The following is a 23076-nucleotide window of genomic DNA, read 5'->3' as shown; positions in this document are numbered from 1 at the left end:
GAGGTTGGGATTCACAGAAACACACTTAACGTATCAAAAAGTGCTCATCAAGGGCGACCCACCCGAAAGCACAGGGAACGCTACAAAACATTCCTCAATCAACTAACAGGGCAAAGAATCCGAAACCCTACGGGTACAGCTACGTTTATAATTGCATCAAGCGGCTGTAGAACTCAGCAGACGCAACACTGTATATAAACTATGCTGAGAGGGAAAAGGATTGCTCAACGACAAGGCAAAGAAGGGGTTAAGAAACGCCTAGTCTGTTACCTCAGGCCTCTGTGACATCGGCTGGTGTCACACCCCTGGAGCCTCAGCAGGCCTGGGTCCCACGGCTGGAGTATGCTGCTGCTGAGGGAACAAGGGACGAGGACGTGCCACCTGACCAGCGGCCCCTCGGACCTCTACTGCCCATTCTCCCCTGCGAGGTACCACAATGTCCCGATCCAACGTGGCCCTCCTACAGGTAAGCAAAGCCTGGTGCACCCAGATGATGGTGGAGCAGCTGAGAGGGAAGAGCTGTGAAGAAACGGGATCTCCACAGCTCCTGCTAGGCAGGTTCCCACCTCCAGCCCACTTCCTTAGAGTCGACCCACCTGCGAAGCACGGCACCCTCCGAGTAGCCCACTTGCAAGTCTTGCGATATGCCTGGGGTGGGGCAGTGCAGGTTAAGGGGCAGGAGGCGAGCATACGCAAGCCCTGGGGTGTGTGCTTAGCCACGTTCGACTCCCCATTTCCAATCCGACACCGGGACCCCCGCTAAGGCTCTGTTTCCCCAAGTTACCGGAGAGAAAACGGAGCAGTGCTGCCGCCTTGTGGCACACTGCCGTAACAACCTTACAAACCGTGCCGAAGGGCTCCTATCATTCACAAGGCCTGCGGCCGGCGGCTTTGCAAACACAACCCTGCCCTCAAGAAATATCCTGGGCTAGGTAATCTGAAACGAATTCAAATCAGGCCCGACTCTCAGGCGGAAACCTTACAAGACCTCAGTGGTACTCACGCGCGTTTTAGAAAACGGCACATTCAAATGAAAAGATGCTCAGCGTCTGTCTGGATTAGAGAGTGCAAGGGAAGGTAGACGAGGGGTTCCCTGGCTGCAGTCCTCACAAACCCTAAAAGCTTAAGTGCTCAAGAGGGCATGCCCAACAGAGAAGCCTACTATTGCTGTGGCTGGCATTGTAAATTGGTAACAGCCGGTAGGAAGATCAGTAGGCAAGTTCCTTACCAGACTAAACACTGGAGGGACCACGAGATTGGGCAACCCCGCTGCAGGTCGTATAACCAGAGACTAGCATCATTGGAAGGAAGCACTTGCGCCCCAGCGCTCGTTGTGGTACCCTTTACCACAGCCAAGACACGCATACGCACGAAATATCGAACGAGGGGTGAATGGAGAAAGGTGTTCTGCTACCTACACTCCCTCGACTACCGCTCGTCCACAGAGCCAAATGAACTCATACCATTTGCAGCAGCGTGGGTGCAGCAGTAGATGATCTCACTAATTCGGGTAGAGACAGCAAGACACATATCGCAGGATATCTCTTATATGTGCAGTCTAAAGAGGGATACAAAGGAAACACAGGGTTCACAGAGGGAAGAAAGAAGCGTGGAGTTCTCAGAGGGGGAAATTGGAGCCCGGGGAAGGGTGAAGTGGGAGGTTGGGATTCACAGAAACACACTTAACGTATCAAAAAGTGCTCATCAAGGGCGACCCACCCGAAAGCACAGGGAACGCTACAAAACATTCCTCAATCAACTAACAGGGCAAAGAATCCGAAACCCTACGGGTACAGCTACGTTTATAATTGCATCAAGCGGCTGTAGAACTCAGCAGACGCAACACTGTATATAAACTATGCTGAGAGGGAAAAGGATTGCTCAACGACAAGGCAAAGAAGGGGTTAAGAAACGCCTAGTCTGTTACCTCAGGCCTCTGTGACAAAGGCTGGTGTCACACCCCTGGAGCCTCAGCAGGCCTGGGTCCCACGGCTGGAGTATGCTGCTGCTGAGGGAACAAGGGAGGAGGACGTGCCACCTGACCAGCGGCCCCTCGGACCTCTACTGCCCACTCTCCCCTGCGTGGTACCACAATGTCCCGATCCAACGTGGCCCTCCTACAGGTAAGCAAAGCCTGGTGCACCCAGATGATGGTGGAGCAGCTGAGAGGGAAGAGCTGTGAAGAAACGGGATCTCCACAGCTCCTGCTAGGCAGGTTCCCACCTCCAGCACACTTCCTTAGAGTCGACCCACCTGCGAACCACGGCACCCTCCGAGTAGCCCACTTGCAAGTCTTGCGATATGCCTGGGGTGGGGCAGTGCAGGTTAAGGGGCAGGAGGCGAGCATACGCAAGCCCTGGGGTGTGTGCTTAGCCACGTTCGACTCCCCATTTCCAATCCGACACCGGGACCCCCGCTAAGGCTCTGTTTCCCCAAGTTACCGGAGAGAAAACGGAGCAGTGCTGTCGCCTTGTGGCACACTGCCGTAACAACCTTACAAACCGTGCCGAAGGGCTCCTATCATTCACAAGGCCTGCGGCCGGCGGCTTTGCAAACACAACCCTGCCCTCAAGAAATATCCTGGGCTAGGTAATCTGAAACGAATTCAAATCAGGCCCGACTCTCAGGCGGAAACCTTACAAGACCTCAGTGGTACTCACGCGCGTTTTAGAAAACGGCACATTCAAATGAAAAGATGCTCAGCGTCTGTCTGGATTAGAGAGTGCAAGGGAAGGTAGACGAGGGGTTCCCTGGCTGCAGTCCTCACAAACCCTAAAAGCTTAAGTGCTCAAGAGGGCATGCCCAACAGAGAAGCCTACTATTGCTGTGGCTGGCATTGTAAATTGGTAACAGCCGGTAGGAAGATCAGTAGGCAAGTTCCTTACCAGACTAAACACTGGAGGGACCACGAGATTGGGCAACCCCGCTGCAGGTCGTATAACCAGAGACTAGCATCATTGGAAGAAAGCACTTGCGCCCAGGCGCTCGTTGTGGTACCCTTTACCACAGCCAAGACACGCATACGCACGAAATATCGAACGAGGGGTGAATGGAGAAAGGTGTTCTGCTACCTACACGCCCTCGACTACCGCTCGTCCACAGAACCAAATGAACTCATACCATTTGCAGCAGCGTGGGTGCAGCAGTAGATGATCTCACTAACTCGGGTAGAGACAGCAAGACACATATCGCAGGATATCTCTTATATGTGCAGTCTAAATAGGGATACAAAGGAAACATAGGGTTCACAGTGGGAAGAAAGAAGCGTGGAGTTCTCAGAGGGGGAAATTGGAACCCGGGGAAGGGTGAAGTGGGAGGTTGGGATTCACAGAAACACACTTAACGTATCAAAAAGTGCTCATCAAGGGCGACCCACCCGAAAGCACAGGGAACGCTACAAAACATTCCTCAATCAACTAACAGGGCAAAGAATCCGAAACCCTACGGGTACAGCTACGTTTATAATTGCATCAAGCGGCTGTAGAACTCAGCAGACGCAACACTGTATATAAACTATGCTGAGAGGGAAAAGGATTGCTCAACGACAAGGCAAAGAAGGGGTTAAGAAACGCCTAGTCTGTTACCTCAGGCCTCTGTGACATCGGCTGGTGTCACACCCCTGGAGCCTCAGCAGGCCTGGGTCCCACGGCTGGAGTATGCTGCTGCTGAGGGAACAAGGGACGAGGACGTGCCACCTGACCAGCGGCCCCTCGGACCTCTACTGCCCATTCTCCCCTGCGAGGTACCACAATGTCCCGATCCAACGTGGCCCTCCTACAGGTAAGCAAAGCCTGGTGCACCCAGATGATGGTGGAGCAGCTGAGAGGGAAGAGCTGTGAAGAAACGGGATCTCCACAGCTCCTGCTAGGCAGGTTCCCACCTCCAGCCCACTTCCTTAGAGTCGACCCACCTGCGAACCACGGCACCCTCCGAGTAGCCCACTTGCAAGTCTTCCGATATGCCGGAGATGGGGCAGTGCAGGTTAAGGGGCAGGAGGCGAGCATAAGCAAGCCCTGGGGTGTGTGCTTAGCCACGTTCGACTCCCCATTTCCAATCCGACACCGGGACCCCCGCTAAGGCTCTGTTTCCCCAAGTTACCGGAGAGAAAACGGAGCAGTGCTGCCGCCTTGTGGCACACTGCCGTAACAACCTTACAAACCGTGCCGAAGGGCTCCTATCATTCACAAGGCCTGCGGCCGGCGGCTTTGCAAACACAACCCTGCCCTCAAGAAATATCCTGGGCTAGGTAATCTGAAACGAATTCAAATCAGGCCCGACTCTCAGGCGGAAACCTTACAAGACCTCAGTGGTACTCACGCGCGTTTTAGAAAACGGCACATTCAAATGAAAAGATGCTCAGCGTCTGTCTGGATTAGAGAGTGCAAGGGAAGGTAGACGAGGGGTTCCCTGGCTGCAGTCCTCACAAACCCTAAAAGCTTAAGTGCTCAAGAGGGCATGCCCAACAGAGAAGCCTACTATTGCTGTGGCTGGCATTGTAAATTGGTAACAGCCGGTAGGAAGATCAGTAGGCAAGTTCTTTACCAGACTAAACACTGGAGGGACCACGAGATTGGGCAACCCCGCTGCAGGTCGTATAACCAGAGACTAGCATCATTGGAAGGAAGCACTTGCGCCCCAGCGCTCGTTGTGGTACCCTTTACCACAGCCAAGACACGCATACGCACGAAATATCGAACGAGGGGTGAATGGAGAAAGGTGTTCTGCTACCTACACTCCCTCGACTACCGCTCGTCCACAGAACCAAATGAACTCATACCATTTGCAGCAGCGTGGGTGCAGCAGTAGATGATCTCACTAACTCGGGTAGAGACAGCAAGACACATATCGCAGGATATCTCTTATATGTGCAGTCTAAATAGGGATACAAAGGAAACATAGGGTTCACAGTGGGAAGAAAGAAGCGTGGAGTTCTCAGAGGGGGAAATTGGAGCCCGGGGAAGGGTGAAGTGGGAGGTTGGGATTCACAGAAACACACTTAACGTATCAAAAAGTGCTCATCAAGGGCGACCCACCCGAAAGCACAGGGAACGCTACAAAACATTCCTCAATCAACTAACAGGGCAAAGAATCCGAAACCCTACGGGTACAGCTACGTTTATAATTGCATCAAGCGGCTGTAGAACTCAGCAGACGCAACACTGTATGCTGAGAGGGAAAAGGATTGCTCAACGACAAGGCAAAGAAGGGGTTAAGAAACGCCTAGTCTGTTACCTCAGGCCTCTGTGACATCGGCTGGTGTCACACCCCTGGAGCCTCAGCAGGCCTGGGTCCCACGGCTGGAGTATGCTGCTGCTGAGGGAACAAGGGACGAGGACGTGCCACCTGACCAGCGGCCCCTCGGACCTCTACTGCCCATTCTCCCCTGCGAGGTACCACAATGTCCCGATCCAACGTGGCCCTCCTACAGGTAAGCAAAGCCTGGTGCACCCAGATGATGGTGGAGCAGCTGAGAGGGAAGAGCTGTGAAGAAACGGGATCTCCACAGCTCCTGCTAGGCAGGTTCCCACCTCCAGCCCACTTCCTTAGAGTCGACCCACCTGCGAACCACGGCACCCTCCGAGTAGCCCACTTGCAAGTCTTCCGATATGCCGGAGATGGGGCAGTGCAGGTTAAGGGGCAGGAGGCGAGCATAAGCAAGCCCTGGGGTGTGTGCTTAGCCACGTTCGACTCCCCATTTCCAATCCGACACCGGGACCCCCGCTAAGGCTCTGTTTCCCCAAGTTACCGGAGAGAAAACGGAGCAGTGCTGCCGCCTTGTGGCACACTGCCGTAACAACCTTACAAACCGGGCCGAAGGGCTCCTATCATTCACAAGGCCTGCGGCCGGCGGCTTTGCAAACACAACCCTGCCCTCAAGAAATATCCTGGGCTAGGTAATCTGAAACGAATTCAAATCAGGCCCGACTCTCAGGCGGAAACCTTACAAGACCTCAGTGGTACTCACGCGCGTTTTAGAAAACGGCACATTCAAATGAAAAGATGCTCAGCGTCTGTCTGGATTAGAGAGTGCAAGGGAAGGTAGACGAGGGGTTCCCTGGCTGCAGTCCTCACAAACCCTAAAAGCTTAAGTGCTCAAGAGGGCATGCCCAACAGAGAAGCCTACTATTGCTGTGGCTGGCATTGTAAATTGGTAACAGCCGGTAGGAAGATCAGTAGGCAAGTTCTTTACCAGACTAAACACTGGAGGGACCACGAGATTGGGCAACCCCGCTGCAGGTCGTATAACCAGAGACTAGCATCATTGGAAGGAAGCACTTGCGCCCCAGCGCTCGTTGTGGTACCCTTTACCACAGCCAAGACACGCATACGCACGAAATATCGAACGAGGGGTGAATGGAGAAAGGTGTTCTGCTACCTACACTCCCTCGACTACCGCTCGTCCACAGAACCAAATGAACTCATACCATTTGCAGCAGCGTGGGTGCAGCAGTAGATGATCTCACTAACTCGGGTAGAGACAGCAAGACACATATCGCAGGATATCTCTTATATGTGCAGTCTAAATAGGGATACAAAGGAAACATAGGGTTCACAGTGGGAAGAAAGAAGCGTGGAGTTCTCAGAGGGGGAAATTGGAGCCCGGGGAAGGGTGAAGTGGGAGGTTGGGATTCACAGAAACACACTTAACGTATCAAAAAGTGCTCATCAAGGGCGACCCACCCGAAAGCACAGGGAACGCTACAAAACATTCCTCAATCAACTAACAGGGCAAAGAATCCGAAACCCTACGGGTACAGCTACGCTTATAATTGCATCAAGCGGCTGTAGAACTCAGCAGACGCAACACTGTATATAAACTATGCTGAGAGGGAAAAGGATTGCTCAACGACAAGGTAAAGAAGGGGTTAAGAAACGCCTAGTCTGTTACCTCAGGCCTCTGTGACATCGGCTGGTGTCACACCCCTGGAGCCTCAGCAGGCCTGGGTCCCACGGCTGGAGTATGCTGCTGCTGAGGGAACAAGGGACGAGGACGTGCCACCTGACCAGCGGCCCCTCGGACCTCTACTGCCCATTCTCCCCTGCGAGGTACCACAATGTCCCGATCCAACGTGGCCCTCCTACAGGTAAGCAAAGCCTGGTGCACCCAGATGATGGTGGAGCAGCTGAGAGGGAAGAGCTGTGAAGAAACGGGATCTCCACAGCTCCTGCTAGGCAGGTTCCCACCTCCAGCCCACTTCCTTACAGTCGACCCACCTGCGAACCACGGCACCCTCCGAGTAGCCCACTTGCAAGTCTTCCGATATGCCGGGGATGGGGCAGTGCAGGTTAAGGGGCAGGAGGCGAGCATACGCAAGCCCTGGGGTGTGTGCTTAGCCACGTTCGACTCCCCATTTCCAATCCGAAACCGGGACCCCCGCTAAGGCTCTGTTTCCCCAAGTTACCGGAGAGAAAACGGAGCAGTGCTGCCGCCTTGTGGCACACTGCCGTAACAACCTTACAAACCGTGCCGAAGGGCTCCTATCATTCACAAGGCCTGCGGCCGGAGGCTTTGCAAACACAACCCTGCCCTCAAGAAATATCCTGGGCTAGGTAATCTGAAACGAATTCAAATCAGGCCCGACTCTCAGGCAGAAACCTTACAAAGACCTCAGTGGTACTCACGCGCGTTTTAGAAAACGGCACATTCAAATGAAAAGATGCTCAGCGTCTGTCTGGATTAGAGAGTGCAAGGGAAGGTAGACGAGGGGTTCCCTGGCTGCAGTCCTCACAAACCCTAAAAGCTTAAGTGCTCAAGAGGGCATGCCCAACAGAGAAGCCTACTATTGCTGTGGCTGGCATTGTAAATTGGTAACAGCCGGTAGGAAGATCAGTAGGCAAGTTCCTTACCAGACTAAACACTGGAGGGACCACGAGATTGGGCAACCCCGCTGCAGGTCGTATAACCAGAGACTAGCATCATTGGAAGGAAGCACTTGCGCCCCAGCGCTCGTTGTGGTACCCATTACCACAGCCAAGACACGCATAGGCACGAAATATCGAACGAGGGGTGAATGGAGAAAGGTGTTCTGCTACCTACACTCCCTCGACTACCGCTCGTCCACAGAACCAAATGAACTCATACCATTTGCAGCAGCGTGGGTGCAGCAGTAGATGATCTCACTAATTCGGGTAGAGACAGCAAGACACATATCGCAGGATATCTCTTATATGTGCAGTCTAAAGAGGGATACAAAGGAAACATAGGGTTCACAGAGGGAAGAAAGAAGCGTGGAGTTCTCAGAGGGGGAAATTGGAGCCCGGGGAAGGGTGACGTGGGAGGTTGGGATTCACAGAAACACACTTAACGTATCAAAAAGTGCTCATCAAGGGCGACCCACCCGAAAGCACAGGGAACGCTACAAAACATTCCTCAATCAACTAACAGGGCAAAGAATCCGAAACCCTACGGGTACAGCTACGTTTATAATTGCATCAAGCGGCTGTAGAACTCAGCAGACGCAACACTGTATATAAACTATGCTGAGAGGGAAAAGGATTGCTCAACGACAAGGCAAAGAAGGGGTTAAGAAACGCCTAGTCTGTTACCTCAGGCCTCTGTGACATCGGCTGGTGTCACACCCCTGGAGCCTCAGCAGGCCTGGGTCCCACGGCTGGAGTATGCTGCTGCTGAGGGAACAAGGGACGAGGACGTGCCACCTGACCAGCGGCCCCTCGGACCTCTACTGCCCATTCTCCCCTGCGAGGTACCACAATGTCCCGATCCAACGTGGCCCTCCTACAGGTAAGCAAAGCCTGGTGCACCCAGATGATGGTGGAGCAGCTGAGAGGGAAGAGCTGTGAAGAAACGGGATCTCCACAGCTCCTGCTAGGCAGGTTCCCACCTCCAGCCCACTTCCTTACAGTCGACCCACCTGCGAACCACGGCACCCTCCGAGTAGCCCACTTGCAAGTCTTGCGATATGCCGGGGATGGGGCAGTGCAGGTTAAGGGGCAGGAGGCGAGCATACGCAAGCCCTGGGGTGTGTGCTTAGCCACGTTCGACTCCCCATTTCCAATCCGACACCGGGACCCCCGCTAAGGCTCTGTTTCCCCAAGTTACCGGAGAGAAAACGGAGCAGTGCTGCCGCCTTGTGGCACACTGCCGTAACAACCTTACAAACCGTGCCGAAGGGCTCCTATCATTCACAAGGCCTGCGGCCGGCGGCTTTGCAAACACAACCCTGCCCTCAAGAAATATCCTGGGCTAGGTAATCTGAAACGAATTCAAATCAGGCCCGACTCTCAGGCGGAAACCTTACAAGACCTCAGTGGTACTCACGCGCGTTTTAGAAAACGGCACATTCAAATGAAAAGATGCTCAGCGTCTGTCTGGATTAGAGAGTGCAAGGGAAGGTAGACGAGGGGTTCCCTGGCTGCAGTCCTCACAAACCCTAAAAGCTTAAGTGCTCAAGAGGGCATGCCCAACAGAGAAGCCTACTATTGCTGTGGCTGGCATTGTAAATTGGTAACAGCCGGTAGGAAGATCAGTAGGCAAGTTCCTTACCAGACTAAACACTGGAGGGACCACGAGATTGGGCAACCCCGCTGCAGGTCGTATAACCAGAGACTAGCATCATTGGAAGGAAGCACTTGCGCCCCAGCGCTCGTTGTGGTACCCTTTACCACAGCCAAGACACGCATACGCACGAAATATCGAACGAGGGGTGAATGGAGAAAGGTGTTCTGCTACCTACACTCCCTCGACTACCGCTCGTCCACAGAGCCAAATGAACTCATACCATTTGCAGCAGCGTGGGTGCAGCAGTAGATGATCTCACTAATTCGGGTAGAGACAGCAAGACACATATCGCAGGATATCTCTTATATGTGCAGTCTAAAGAGGGATACAAAGGAAACACAGGGTTCACAGAGGGAAGAAAGAAGCGTGGAGTTCTCAGAGGGGGAAATTGGAGCCCGGGGAAGGGTGAAGTGGGAGGTTGGGATTCACAGAAACACACTTAACGTATCAAAAAGTGCTCATCAAGGGCGACCCACCCGAAAGCACAGGGAACGCTACAAAACATTCCTCAATCAACTAACAGGGCAAAGAATCCGAAACCCTACGGGTACAGCTACGTTTATAATTGCATCAAGCGGCTGTAGAACTCAGCAGACGCAACACTGTATATAAACTATGCTGAGAGGGAAAAGGATTGCTCAACGACAAGGCAAAGAAGGGGTTAAGAAACGCCTAGTCTGTTACCTCAGGCCTCTGTGACAAAGGCTGGTGTCACACCCCTGGAGCCTCAGCAGGCCTGGGTCCCACGGCTGGAGTATGCTGCTGCTGAGGGAACAAGGGAGGAGGACGTGCCACCTGACCAGCGGCCCCTCGGACCTCTACTGCCCACTCTCCCCTGCGTGGTACCACAATGTCCCGATCCAACGTGGCCCTCCTACAGGTAAGCAAAGCCTGGTGCACCCAGATGATGGTGGAGCAGCTGAGAGGGAAGAGCTGTGAAGAAACGGGATCTCCACAGCTCCTGCTAGGCAGGTTCCCACCTCCAGCACACTTCCTTAGAGTCGACCCACCTGCGAACCACGGCACCCTCCGAGTAGCCCACTTGCAAGTCTTGCGATATGCCTGGGGTGGGGCAGTGCAGGTTAAGGGGCAGGAGGCGAGCATACGCAAGCCCTGGGGTGTGTGCTTAGCCACGTTCGACTCCCCATTTCCAATCCGACACCGGGACCCCCGCTAAGGCTCTGTTTCCCCAAGTTACCGGAGAGAAAACGGAGCAGTGCTGTCGCCTTGTGGCACACTGCCGTAACAACCTTACAAACCGTGCCGAAGGGCTCCTATCATTCACAAGGCCTGCGGCCGGCGGCTTTGCAAACACAACCCTGCCCTCAAGAAATATCCTGGGCTAGGTAATCTGAAACGAATTCAAATCAGGCCCGACTCTCAGGCGGAAACCTTACAAGACCTCAGTGGTACTCACGCGCGTTTTAGAAAACGGCACATTCAAATGAAAAGATGCTCAGCGTCTGTCTGGATTAGAGAGTGCAAGGGAAGGTAGACGAGGGGTTCCCTGGCTGCAGTCCTCACAAACCCTAAAAGCTTAAGTGCTCAAGAGGGCATGCCCAACAGAGAAGCCTACTATTGCTGTGGCTGGCATTGTAAATTGGTAACAGCCGGTAGGAAGATCAGTAGGCAAGTTCCTTACCAGACTAAACACTGGAGGGACCACGAGATTGGGCAACCCCGCTGCAGGTCGTATAACCAGAGACTAGCATCATTGGAAGAAAGCACTTGCGCCCAGGCGCTCGTTGTGGTACCCTTTACCACAGCCAAGACACGCATACGCACGAAATATCGAACGAGGGGTGAATGGAGAAAGGTGTTCTGCTACCTACACGCCCTCGACTACCGCTCGTCCACAGAACCAAATGAACTCATACCATTTGCAGCAGCGTGGGTGCAGCAGTAGATGATCTCACTAACTCGGGTAGAGACAGCAAGACACATATCGCAGGATATCTCTTATATGTGCAGTCTAAATAGGGATACAAAGGAAACATAGGGTTCACAGTGGGAAGAAAGAAGCGTGGAGTTCTCAGAGGGGGAAATTGGAACCCGGGGAAGGGTGAAGTGGGAGGTTGGGATTCACAGAAACACACTTAACGTATCAAAAAGTGCTCATCAAGGGCGACCCACCCGAAAGCACAGGGAACGCTACAAAACATTCCTCAATCAACTAACAGGGCAAAGAATCCGAAACCCTACGGGTACAGCTACGTTTATAATTGCATCAAGCGGCTGTAGAACTCAGCAGACGCAACACTGTATATAAACTATGCTGAGAGGGAAAAGGATTGCTCAACGACAAGGCAAAGAAGGGGTTAAGAAACGCCTAGTCTGTTACCTCAGGCCTCTGTGACATCGGCTGGTGTCACACCCCTGGAGCCTCAGCAGGCCTGGGTCCCACGGCTGGAGTATGCTGCTGCTGAGGGAACAAGGGACGAGGACGTGCCACCTGACCAGCGGCCCCTCGGACCTCTACTGCCCATTCTCCCCTGCGAGGTACCACAATGTCCCGATCCAACGTGGCCCTCCTACAGGTAAGCAAAGCCTGGTGCACCCAGATGATGGTGGAGCAGCTGAGAGGGAAGAGCTGTGAAGAAACGGGATCTCCACAGCTCCTGCTAGGCAGGTTCCCACCTCCAGCCCACTTCCTTAGAGTCGACCCACCTGCGAACCACGGCACCCTCCGAGTAGCCCACTTGCAAGTCTTCCGATATGCCGGAGATGGGGCAGTGCAGGTTAAGGGGCAGGAGGCGAGCATAAGCAAGCCCTGGGGTGTGTGCTTAGCCACGTTCGACTCCCCATTTCCAATCCGACACCGGGACCCCCGCTAAGGCTCTGTTTCCCCAAGTTACCGGAGAGAAAACGGAGCAGTGCTGCCGCCTTGTGGCACACTGCCGTAACAACCTTACAAACCGTGCCGAAGGGCTCCTATCATTCACAAGGCCTGCGGCCGGCGGCTTTGCAAACACAACCCTGCCCTCAAGAAATATCCTGGGCTAGGTAATCTGAAACGAATTCAAATCAGGCCCGACTCTCAGGCGGAAACCTTACAAGACCTCAGTGGTACTCACGCGCGTTTTAGAAAACGGCACATTCAAATGAAAAGATGCTCAGCGTCTGTCTGGATTAGAGAGTGCAAGGGAAGGTAGACGAGGGGTTCCCTGGCTGCAGTCCTCACAAACCCTAAAAGCTTAAGTGCTCAAGAGGGCATGCCCAACAGAGAAGCCTACTATTGCTGTGGCTGGCATTGTAAATTGGTAACAGCCGGTAGGAAGATCAGTAGGCAAGTTCTTTACCAGACTAAACACTGGAGGGACCACGAGATTGGGCAACCCCGCTGCAGGTCGTATAACCAGAGACTAGCATCATTGGAAGGAAGCACTTGCGCCCCAGCGCTCGTTGTGGTACCCTTTACCACAGCCAAGACACGCATACGCACGAAATATCGAACGAGGGGTGAATGGAGAAAGGTGTTCTGCTACCTACACTCCCTCGACTACCGCTCGTCCACAGAACCAAATGAACTCATACCATTTGCAGCAGCGTGGGTGCAGCAGTAGATGATCTCACTAACTCGGGTAGAGACAGCAAGACACATATCGCAGGATATCTCTTATATGTGCAGTCTAAATAGGGATACAAAGGAAACATAGGGTTCACAGTGGGAAGAAAGAAGCGTGGAGTTCTCAGAGGGGGAAATTGGAGCCCGGGGAAGGGTGAAGTGGGAGGTTGGGATTCACAGAAACACACTTAACGTATCAAAAAGTGCTCATCAAGGGCGACCCACCCGAAAGCACAGGGAACGCTACAAAACATTCCTCAATCAACTAACAGGGCAAAGAATCCGAAACCCTACGGGTACAGCTACGTTTATAATTGCATCAAGCGGCTGTAGAACTCAGCAGACGCAACACTGTATGCTGAGAGGGAAAAGGATTGCTCAACGACAAGGCAAAGAAGGGGTTAAGAAACGCCTAGTCTGTTACCTCAGGCCTCTGTGACATCGGCTGGTGTCACACCCCTGGAGCCTCAGCAGGCCTGGGTCCCACGGCTGGAGTATGCTGCTGCTGAGGGAACAAGGGACGAGGACGTGCCACCTGACCAGCGGCCCCTCGGACCTCTACTGCCCATTCTCCCCTGCGAGGTACCACAATGTCCCGATCCAACGTGGCCCTCCTACAGGTAAGCAAAGCCTGGTGCACCCAGATGATGGTGGAGCAGCTGAGAGGGAAGAGCTGTGAAGAAACGGGATCTCCACAGCTCCTGCTAGGCAGGTTCCCACCTCCAGCCCACTTCCTTAGAGTCGACCCACCTGCGAACCACGGCACCCTCCGAGTAGCCCACTTGCAAGTCTTCCGATATGCCGGAGATGGGGCAGTGCAGGTTAAGGGGCAGGAGGCGAGCATAAGCAAGCCCTGGGGTGTGTGCTTAGCCACGTTCGACTCCCCATTTCCAATCCGACACCGGGACCCCCGCTAAGGCTCTGTTTCCCCAAGTTACCGGAGAGAAAACGGAGCAGTGCTGCCGCCTTGTGGCACACTGCCGTAACAACCTTACAAACCGGGCCGAAGGGCTCCTATCATTCACAAGGCCTGCGGCCGGCGGCTTTGCAAACACAACCCTGCCCTCAAGAAATATCCTGGGCTAGGTAATCTGAAACGAATTCAAATCAGGCCCGACTCTCAGGCGGAAACCTTACAAGACCTCAGTGGTACTCACGCGCGTTTTAGAAAACGGCACATTCAAATGAAAAGATGCTCAGCGTCTGTCTGGATTAGAGAGTGCAAGGGAAGGTAGACGAGGGGTTCCCTGGCTGCAGTCCTCACAAACCCTAAAAGCTTAAGTGCTCAAGAGGGCATGCCCAACAGAGAAGCCTACTATTGCTGTGGCTGGCATTGTAAATTGGTAACAGCCGGTAGGAAGATCAGTAGGCAAGTTCTTTACCAGACTAAACACTGGAGGGACCACGAGATTGGGCAACCCCGCTGCAGGTCGTATAACCAGAGACTAGCATCATTGGAAGGAAGCACTTGCGCCCCAGCGCTCGTTGTGGTACCCTTTACCACAGCCAAGACACGCATACGCACGAAATATCGAACGAGGGGTGAATGGAGAAAGGTGTTCTGCTACCTACACTCCCTCGACTACCGCTCGTCCACAGAACCAAATGAACTCATACCATTTGCAGCAGCGTGGGTGCAGCAGTAGATGATCTCACTAACTCGGGTAGAGACAGCAAGACACATATCGCAGGATATCTCTTATATGTGCAGTCTAAATAGGGATACAAAGGAAACATAGGGTTCACAGTGGGAAGAAAGAAGCGTGGAGTTCTCAGAGGGGGAAATTGGAGCCCGGGGAAGGGTGAAGTGGGAGGTTGGGATTCACAGAAACACACTTAACGTATCAAAAAGTGCTCATCAAGGGCGACCCACCCGAAAGCACAGGGAACGCTACAAAACATTCCTCAATCAACTAACAGGGCAAAGAATCCGAAACCCTACGGGTACAGCTACGCTTATAATTGCATCAAGCGGCTGTAGAACTCAGCAGACGCAACACTGTATATAAACTATGCTGAGAGGGAAAAGGATTGCTCAACGACAAGGTAAAGAAGGGGTTAAGAAACGCCTAGTCTGTTACCTCAGGCCTCTGTGACATCGGCTGGTGTCACACCCCTGGAGCCTCAGCAGGCCTGGGTCCCACGGCTGGAGTATGCTGCTGCTGAGGGAACAAGGGACGAGGACGTGCCACCTGACCAGCGGCCCCTCGGACCTCTACTGCCCATTCTCCCCTGCGAGGTACCACAATATCCCGATCCAACGTGGCCCTCCTACAGGTAAGCAAAGCCTGGTGCACCCAGATGATGGTGGAGCAGCTGAGAGGGAAGAGCTGTGAAGAAACGGGATCTCCACAGCTCCTGCTAGGCAGGTTCCCACCTCCAGCCCACTTCCTTAGAGTCGACCCACCTGCGAACCACGGCACCCTCCGAGTAGCCCACTTGCAAGTCTTCCGATATGCCGGGGATGGGGCAGTGCAGGTTAAGGGGCAGGAGGCGAGCATAAGCAAGCCCTGGGGTGTGTGCTTAGCCACGTTCGACTCCCCATTTCCAGTCCGACACCGGGACCCCCGCTAAGGCTCTGTTTCCCCAAGTTACCGGAGAGAAAACGGAGCAGTGCTGCCGCCTTGTGGCACACTGCCGTAACAACCTTACAAACCGTGCGGAAGGGCTCCTATCATTCACAAGGCCTGCGGCCGGAGGCTTTGCAAACACAACCCTGCCCTCAAGAAATATCCTGGGCTAGGTAATCTGAAACGAATTCAAATCAGGCCCGACTCTCAGGCAGAAACCTTACAAAGACCTCAGTGGTACTCACGCGCGTTTTAGAAAACGGCACATTCAAATGAAAAGATGCTCAGCGTCTGTCTGGATTAGAGAGTGCAAGGGAAGGTAGACGAGGGGTTCCCTGGCTGCAGTCCTCACAAACCCTAAAAGCTTAAGGGCTCAAGAGGGCATGCCCAACAGAGAAGCCTACTATTGCTGTGGCTGGCATTGTAAATTGGTAACAGCCGGTAGGAAGATCAGTAGGCAAGTTCCTTACCAGACTAAACACTGGAGGGACCACGAGATTGGGCAACCCCGCTGCAGGTCGTATAACCAGAGACTAGCATCATTGGAAGGAAGCACTTGCGCCCCAGCGCTCGTTGTGGTACCCTTTACCACAGCCAAGACACGCATACGCACGAAATATCGAACGAGGGGTGAATGGAGAAAAGTGTTCTGCTACCTACACTCCCTCGACTACCGCTCGTCCACAGAACCAAATGAACTCATACCATTTGCAGCAGCGTGGGTGCAGCAGTAGATGATCTCACTAATTCGGGTAGAGACAGCAAGACACATATCGCAGGATATCTCTTATATGTGCAGTCTAAAGAGGGATACAAAGGAAACATAGGGTTCACAGTGGGAAGAAAGAAGCGTGGAGTTCTCAGAGGGGGAAATTGGAGCCCGGGGGAGGGTGACGTGGGAGGTTGGGATTCACAGAAACACACTTAACGTATCAAAAAGTGCTCATCAAGGGCGACCCACCCGAAAGCACAGGGAACGCTACAAAACATTCCTCAATCAACTAACAGGGCAAAGAATCCGAAACCCTACGGGTACAGCTACGCTTATAATTGCATCAAGCGGCTGTAGAACTCAGCAGACGCAACACTGTATATAAACTATGCTGAGAGGGAAAAGGATTGCTCAACGACAAGGCAAAGAAGGGGTTAAGAAACGCCTAGTCTGTTACCTCAGGCCTCTGTGACAAAGGCTGGTGTCACACCCCTGGAGCCTCAGCAGGCCTGGGTCCCACGGCTGGAGTATGCTGCTGCTGAGGGAACAAGGGAGGAGGACGTGCCACCTGACCAGCGGCCCCTCGGACCTCTACTGCCCACTCTCCCCTGCGTGGTACCACAATGTCCCGATCCAACGTGGCCCTCCTACAGGTAAGCAAAGCCTGGTGCACCCAGATGATGGTGGAGCAGCTGAGAGGGAAGAGCTGTGAAGAAACGGGATCTCCACAGCTCCTGCTAGGCAGGTTCCCACCTCCAGCACACTTCCTTAGAGTCGACCCACCTGCGAAGCACGGCACCCTCCGAGTAGCCCACTTGCAAGTCTTGCGATATGCCTGGGGTGGGGCAGTGCAGGTTAAGGGGCAGGAGGCGAGCATACGCAAGCCCTGGGGTGTGTGCTTAGCCACGTTCGACTCCCCATTTCCAATCCGACACCGGGACCCCCGCTAAGGCTCTGTTTCCCCAAGTTACCGGAGAGAAAACGGAGCAGTGCTGCCGCCTTGTGGCACACTGCCGTAACAACCTTACAAACCGTGCCGAAGGGCTCCTATCATTCACAAGGCCTGCGGCCGGCGGCTTTGCAAACACAACCCTGCCCTCAAGAAATATCCTGGGCTAGGTAATCTGAAACGAATTCAAATCAGGCCCGACTCTCAGGCGGAAACCTTACAAGACCTCAGTGGTACTCACGCGCGTTTTAGAAAACGGCACATTCAAATGAAAAGATGCTCAGCGTCTGTCTGGATTAGAGAGTGCAAGGGAAGGTAGACGAGGGGTTCCCTGGCTGCAGTCCTCACAAACCCTAAAAGCTTAAGTGCTCAAGAGGGCATGCCCAACAGAGAAGCCTACTATTGCTGTGGCTGGCATTGTAAATTGGTAACAGCCGGTAGGAAGATCAGTAGGCAAGTTCCTTACCAGACTAAACACTGGAGGGACCACGAGATTGGGCAACCCCGCTGCAGGTCGTATAACCAGAGACTAGCATCATTGGAAGGAAGCACTTGCGCCCCAGCGCTCGTTGTGGTACCCTTTACCACAGCCAAGACACGCATACGCACGAAATATCGAACGAGGGGTGAATGGAGAAAGGTGTTCTGCTACCTACACTCCCTCGACTACCGCTCGTCCACAGAACCAAATGAACTCATACCATTTGCAGCAGCGTGGGTGCAGCAGTAGATGATCTCACTAATTCGGGTAGAGACAGCAAGACACATATCGCAGGATATCTCTTATATGTGCAGTCTAAAGAGGGATACAAAGGAAACATAGGGTTCACAGAGGGAAGAAAGAAGCGTGGAGTTCTCAGAGGGGGAAATTGGAGCCCGGGGAAGGGTGACGTGGGAGGTTGGGATTCACAGAAACACACTTAACGTATCAAAAAGTGCTCATCAAGGGCGACCCACCCGAAAGCACAGGGAACGCTACAAAACATTCCTCAATCAACTAACAGGGCAAAGAATCCGAAACCCTACGGGTACAGCTACGTTTATAATTGCATCAAGCGGCTGTAGAACTCAGCAGACGCAACACTGTATGCTGAGAGGGAAAAGGATTGCTCAACGACAAGGCAAAGAAGGGGTTAAGAAACGCCTAGTCTGTTACCTCAGGCCTCTGTGACATCGGCTGGTGTCACACCCCTGGAGCCTCAGCAGGCCTGGGTCCCACGGCTGGAGTATGCTGCTGCTGAGGGAACAAGGGACGAGGACGTGCCACCTGACCAGCGGCCCCTCGGACCTCTACTGCCCATTCTCCCCTGCGAGGTACCACAATGTCCCGATCCAACGTGGCCCTCCTACAGGTAAGCAAAGCCTGGTGCACCCAGATGATGGTGGAGCAGCTGAGAGGGAAGAGCTGTGAAGAAACGGGATCTCCACAGCTCCTGCTAGGCAGGTTCCCACCTCCAGCCCACTTCCTTAGAGTCGACCCACCTGCGAACCACGGCACCCTCCGAGTAGCCCACTTGCAAGTCTTCCGATATGCCGGAGATGGGGCAGTGCAGGTTAAGGGGCAGGAGGCGAGCATAAGCAAGCCCTGGGGTGTGTGCTTAGCCACGTTCGACTCCCCATTTCCAATCCGACACCGGGACCCCCGCTAAGGCTCTGTTTCCCCAAGTTACCGGAGAGAAAACGGAGCAGTGCTGCCGCCTTGTGGCACACTGCCGTAACAACCTTACAAACCGGGCCGAAGGGCTCCTATCATTCACAAGGCCTGCGGCCGGCGGCTTTGCAAACACAACCCTGCCCTCAAGAAATATCCTGGGCTAGGTAATCTGAAACGAATTCAAATCAGGCCCGACTCTCAGGCGGAAACCTTACAAGACCTCAGTGGTACTCACGCGCGTTTTAGAAAACGGCACATTCAAATGAAAAGATGCTCAGCGTCTGTCTGGATTAGAGAGTGCAAGGGAAGGTAGACGAGGGGTTCCCTGGCTGCAGTCCTCACAAACCCTAAAAGCTTAAGTGCTCAAGAGGGCATGCCCAACAGAGAAGCCTACTATTGCTGTGGCTGGCATTGTAAATTGGTAACAGCCGGTAGGAAGATCAGTAGGCAAGTTCTTTACCAGACTAAACACTGGAGGGACCACGAGATTGGGCAACCCCGCTGCAGGTCGTATAACCAGAGACTAGCATCATTGGAAGGAAGCACTTGCGCCCCAGCGCTCGTTGTGGTACCCTTTACCACAGCCAAGACACGCATACGCACGAAATATCGAACGAGGGGTGAATGGAGAAAGGTGTTCTGCTACCTACACTCCCTCGACTACCGCTCGTCCACAGAACCAAATGAACTCATACCATTTGCAGCAGCGTGGGTGCAGCAGTAGATGATCTCACTAACTCGGGTAGAGACAGCAAGACACATATCGCAGGATATCTCTTATATGTGCAGTCTAAATAGGGATACAAAGGAAACATAGGGTTCACAGTGGGAAGAAAGAAGCGTGGAGTTCTCAGAGGGGGAAATTGGAGCCCGGGGAAGGGTGAAGTGGGAGGTTGGGATTCACAGAAACACACTTAACGTATCAAAAAGTGCTCATCAAGGGCGACCCACCCGAAAGCACAGGGAACGCTACAAAACATTCCTCAATCAACTAACAGGGCAAAGAATCCGAAACCCTACGGGTACAGCTACGCTTATAATTGCATCAAGCGGCTGTAGAACTCAGCAGACGCAACACTGTATGCTGAGAGGGAAAAGGATTGCTCAACGACAAGGTAAAGAAGGGGTTAAGAAACGCCTAGTCTGTTACCTCAGGCCTCTGTGACATCGGCTGGTGTCACACCCCTGGAGCCTCAGCAGGCCTGGGTCCCACGGCTGGAGTATGCTGCTGCTGAGGGAACAAGGGACGAGGACGTGCCACCTGACCAGCGGCCCCTCGGACCTCTACTGCCCACTCTCCCCTGCGTGGTACCACAATGTCCCGATCCAACGTGGCCCTCCTACAGGTAAGCAAAGCCTGGTGCACCCAGATGATGGTGGAGCAGCTGAGAGGGAAGAGCTGTGAAGAAACGGGATCTCCACAGCTCCTGCTAGGCAGGTTCCCACCTCCAGCCCACTTCCTTAGAGTCGACCCACCTGCGAAGCACGGCACCCTCCGAGTAGCCCACTTGCAAGTCTTGCGATATGCCTGGGGTGGGGCAGTGCAGGTTAAGGGGCAGGAGGCGAGCATACGCAAGCCCTGGGGTGTGTGCTTAGCCACGTTCGACTCCCCATTTCCAATCCGACACCGGGACCCCCGCTAAGGCTCTGTTTCCCCAAGTTACCGGAGAGAAAACGGAGCAGTGCTGCCGCCTTGTGGCACACTGCCGTAACAACCTTACAAACCGTGCCGAAGGGCTCCTATCATTCACAAGGCCTGCGGCCGGCGGCTTTGCAAACACAACCCTGCCCTCAAGAAATATCCTGGGCTAGGTAATCTGAAACGAATTCAAATCAGGCCCGACTCTCAGGCGGAAACCTTACAAGACCTCAGTGGTACTCACGCGCGTTTTAGAAAACGGCACATTCAAATGAAAAGATGCTCAGCGTCTGTCTGGATTAGAGAGTGCAAGGGAAGGTAGACGAGGGGTTCCCTGGCTGCAGTCCTCACAAACCCTAAAAGCTTAAGTGCTCAAGAGGGCATGCCCAACAGAGAAGCCTACTATTGCTGTGGCTGGCATTGTAAATTGGTAACAGCCGGTAGGAAGATCAGTAGGCAAGTTCCTTACCAGACTAAACACTGGAGGGACCACGAGATTGGGCAACCCCGCTGCAGGTCGTATAACCAGAGACTAGCATCATTGGAAGGAAGCACTTGCGCCCCAGCGCTCGTTGTGGTACCCTTTACCACAGCCAAGACACGCATACGCACGAAATATCGAACGAGGGGTGAATGGAGAAAGGTGTTCTGCTACCTACACTCCCTCGACTACCGCTCGTCCACAGAACCAAATGAACTCATACCATTTGCAGCAGCGTGGGTGCAGCAGTAGATGATCTCACTAATTCGGGTAGAGACAGCAAGACACATATCGCAGGATATCTCTTATATGTGCAGTCTAAAGAGGGATACAAAGGAAACATAGGGTTCACAGAGGGAAGAAAGAAGCGTGGAGTTCTCAGAGGGGGAAATTGGAGCCCGGGGAAGGGTGACGTGGGAGGTTGGGATTCACAGAAACACACTTAACGTATCAAAAAGTGCTCATCAAGGGCGACCCACCCGAAAGCACAGGGAACGCTACAAAACATTCCTCAATCAACTAACAGGGCAAAGAATCCGAAACCCTACGGGTACAGCTACGTTTATAATTGCATCAAGCGGCTGTAGAACTCAGCAGACGCAACACTGTATGCTGAGAGGGAAAAGGATTGCTCAACGACAAGGCAAAGAAGGGGTTAAGAAACGCCTAGTCTGTTACCTCAGGCCTCTGTGACATCGGCTGGTGTCACACCCCTGGAGCCTCAGCAGGCCTGGGTCCCACGGCTGGAGTATGCTGCTGCTGAGGGAACAAGGGACGAGGACGTGCCACCTGACCAGCGGCCCCTCGGACCTCTACTGCCCATTCTCCCCTGCGAGGTACCACAATGTCCCGATCCAACGTGGCCCTCCTACAGGTAAGCAAAGCCTGGTGCACCCAGATGATGGTGGAGCAGCTGAGAGGGAAGAGCTGTGAAGAAACGGGATCTCCACAGCTCCTGCTAGGCAGGTTCCCACCTCCAGCCCACTTCCTTACAGTCGACCCACCTGCGAAGCACGGCACCCTCCGAGTAGCCCACTTGCAAGTCTTGCGATATGCCTGGGGTGGGGCAGTGCAGGTTAAGGGGCAGGAGGCGAGCATACGCAAGCCCTGGGGTGTGTGCTTAGCCACGTTCGACTCCCCATTTCCAATCCGACACCGGGACCCCCGCTAAGGCTCTGTTTCCCCAAGTTACCGGAGAGAAAACGGAGCAGTGCTGCCGCCTTGTGGCACACTGCCGTAACAACCTTACAAACCGTGCCGAAGGGCTCCTATCATTCACAAGGCCTGCGGCCGGCGGCTTTGCAAACACAACCCTGCCCTCAAGAAATATCCTGGGCTAGGTAATCTGAAACGAATTCAAATCAGGCCCGACTCTCAGGCGGAAACCTTACAAGACCTCAGTGGTACTCACGCGCGTTTTAGAAAACGGCACATTCAAATGAAAAGATGCTCAGCGTCTGTCTGGATTAGAGAGTGCAAGGGAAGGTAGACGAGGGGTTCCCTGGCTGCAGTCCTCACAAACCCTAAAAGCTTAAGTGCTCAAGAGGGCATGCCCAACAGAGAAGCCTACTATTGCTGTGGCTGGCATTGTAAATTGGTAACAGCCGGTAGGAAGATCAGTAGGCAAGTTCCTTACCAGACTAAACACTGGAGGGACCACGAGATTGGGCAACCCCGCTGCAGGTCGTATAACCAGAGACTAGCATCATTGGAAGGAAGCACTTGCGCCCCAGCGCTCGTTGTGGTACCCTTTACCACAGCCAAGACACGCATACGCACGAAATATCGAACGAGGGGTGAATGGAGAAAGGTGTTCTGCTACCTACACTCCCTCGACTACCGCTCGTCCACAGAGCCAAATGAACTCATACCATTTGCAGCAGCGTGGGTGCAGCAGTAGATGATCTCACTAATTCGGGTAGAGACAGCAAGACACATATCGCAGGATATCTCTTATATGTGCAGTCTAAAGAGAGATACAAAGGA

The sequence above is a fragment of the Leucopleurus acutus genome (assembly GCF_964270905.1).
Source record: "Leucopleurus acutus genome assembly, chromosome: 10".
NCBI lineage: Eukaryota > Metazoa > Chordata > Mammalia > Artiodactyla > Delphinidae > Leucopleurus > Leucopleurus acutus.
Note: the sequence above shows the minus strand (reverse complement) of the source record.